This window comes from Pinus tabuliformis, chromosome 5_1, assembly GCF_031772625.1.
Source record: "Pinus tabuliformis cultivar Carrire ecotype Pingquan chromosome 5_1, CPIR1, whole genome shotgun sequence".
In the NCBI taxonomy this organism is placed as follows: domain Eukaryota; kingdom Viridiplantae; phylum Streptophyta; class Pinopsida; order Pinales; family Pinaceae; genus Pinus; species Pinus tabuliformis.
The window spans coordinates 966,070,129-966,073,196 of record NC_142305.1 but is presented as its reverse complement, the minus strand read 5'-3'; positions in this window follow the sequence as shown (position 1 = coordinate 966,073,196).

Genomic DNA, 3,068 nt, shown 5'->3' with positions numbered 1-3,068 from the left:
AGACATGATGATGATAATTTCTTATCTATATGATGATAGGTTGATACTTACATATGTTGATTGATGCAAATGTTCCCATGTGATGATACTTGGATCATGCAGATCTTGATGTTGATGAGATGGCTATGGTGTTTTTCACATATGATATAATGTGAATGATTCTATATGTCATATGCAGAATTCTGTTCAAAAGGATGAGTTGATGCAGACATACCTTGTTGCTGGTCTAGATGTTGTTGTCAGATGATTATGGAGCAGATCATACATTGTGTATGATAGTTGCTGATGAATATCATGATCTTATTTAGATGTTTGGTCTCTATTATAAATGTCATGTAAAGGTCATATCAAGACTCATGATGTAATAATTTGTCTCTATCTATTGTAGTCATTTGATGAATCCCTTTTGGTCATATGATGTAATTTGTACCCCCTCTATGCATGGGAAGGATGATGTAATAGTTCAGTCATGTATAAACATTTGGTATCTGGCATATCCCCACTTGGTTGGGTGGATGAGTCAATATTGGTATATCCCCACTAGGTTGGGAGATGGATGTATGTATGAGTCCTTGGTGATAGGAAGGTCATTTATGATAGAGTCATGTTCTTCTTGTAGAACATCTTTTTGCAGACCTTGCTTACAGTCAGGGGGAGCATGAACGGCACACTTCAGCAGAGCAGAGACTTCAACATGTACTCAGAGGGAGCATGGTCAGATTGGTACACCTTGGTATATACAAAGGGGGAGCTCATTCAGAGATTTCAGCAGGTACTCAAGGGGAGTATGGACAATGAAATGTTTATCAAGGAAAGAGAATATCTTGGTCCGCCCTTTGCCCTTGATGTCAAAGGGGGAGAGTGATTTGGTGTTGTTGCCATCAAGTCCAAAGGGGGAGATTGTTGGCATTATGATGCATGTATTGTACTTGATGGAAACCCACTCGTAGAAGAACAACTCACTTATATATATCTAGATGAATCTACAGAAGAGATATTAGATGTGAGAAAATACATGGGATGCAGGACAGCTCAAAGGAATCAGATGATAGTTCTCAGTATGACAAGTTAGCCTTGCCATCAAGTCCAAAGGGGGAGATTGTTGGCATTATGATACAAGTGTTGCCCTTTATGGCAAGATGATAGATTATAGTGCAACAGGTCAGTAGCAAAGAATTGATGATCAGACTACAAAGAATGAAGAAAGAAGAGTATATATGCCGGTTCACTATATACCAAGTCGCGTACATATGCAGGTTATACGCAGGTTCACTATGTACCAAGTCGCGTATATACACAGGTTCGCTATATACCAAGTAGGGTATACACGCAGGTTCACTATATACAAAGGCGCGTATACACGCGGGATTGCTGATCAAAAGTCGCGTATGCGTATGCACGCACTTTCATGCACGGAAAAGCGCGTACATGTGGGAAAGCTTATTTTGGGTCCGTGGTATTTAGACCTATGGTTTTGGTCCTTGGTATTGCGTTCGAAGTGTTGAACCCAGGTATTGGGTCCCTAGTATTGGTTCTAAATGGTTTTGGACCATGGTATTGAGTAAGGCCTAAGACTATAAAAGGAGAAGAAGATCATTAGGTAAAGGCAATTTTGAGAAGTGATGAATATTTGATGAAGTATGAGATCTAGTATGCTGGTTATGGGTTTGTGATTCTGTGATTGATCTGAACCAAGGATGCACCCATGTGAATGATGATGAACGATGGATCGAGATCTTAAGGCTTGGAATGTTTTATCATTATATGGTTTGATTATGGATAGACTAGATATGAATTATTGATGCAAGTTTTATTGTATGAATGTTATGATCTGGGTATGACTGGTGTCTGGAACAACTACAAAGTTATGAGTAAATATTTGCAGATCTGTACGCGGGCTGACTTTGGTGAAAGCGCGTATGTACGCTGGTTTGATTCATCATAGTAGCGTATACATTATGAGACATGATATTTGAAGTTGCAGTTGGATCTGGTTATTGTTGCAGAGTTCTGTTGTCTGTTTTGTGTTCTGGTGATTGTGTTGTTGACCATGTTTCAGTGTTTCAGTTGTAGTTGATGGGTGTTTTGCAGTGGTGATTGATTTTGTGCTTCAATGTTGTTGATGGGTCGAGTATGAAAATTGGATGAAACGTGGCCTTTAGATTATGGTGTTGTGCTTCAAGAGTATCCAGTCTGAAAATTTATGAAACATGGTACTTGGAGGAAGAAAGAGAAGGTTGTAGCCTTCTGTAGGTCGGCACCTACGTACTAGTACATCAGCTAGTACAAGAGCTAAGGGGGTGGTAGCTCCCTTCCAGTAGCAGCTGGAAAACGAGTGAAGGTTGGAGCATTCAGTAGGCCGACACCTACATACTAGTAAATGGATCAGCTAGTACAAGAGCTAAGGGGGTTGTAGCTCCCTTCCAGGAGAGTCTGGAGAACGAGAGAAGGTTGTAGCCTTCTGTAGGTAGAAGCCTGTGTACTGGTATAAGACTGCACCAGTACAGAACTATTATATAAAGAAGTTTCTTATTAAAAAGAAGATTGAGACGACTTGCAGCAGGTGGTTTTCACCCACATTGGGTTTCCACCTTACATCATGGTGTTCATGTGTGCTTCTTGTGTGTGATGATCTGTTCTATTTTACTGCTCCTGTTTACTGTTCATATGGTTAATAACATTCTGATGCACTCATTAAGGATCAACTAACTGAATCATAAGTTTACTGGATATACGCTTGTTGCATTACACACAGTTGCGTATACACGCGGTTTGCCTTAACTGAAGTAGCGTATATGAATCTTAATATGGAAATGAAAAAGTTTTATTGATTTATAATATTGATTCACCCCCCCCCCCCAGTATTATTTCCAACACAAAGTGCCCATAATGACACTTGAAGGCGGTCTTGGGAATGTCCTGTTCCCTCACGCGAATCTGATGGTACCGATATCTCAAATCAATCTTTGAGAAGAACCGTGCTCCTCTCAACTCATCCATCAACTCATCAATCCTGGGTATGGGGTACCTGTTCTTCAGGGTCTTCTTGTTCAGGGCCCTGTAGTCAA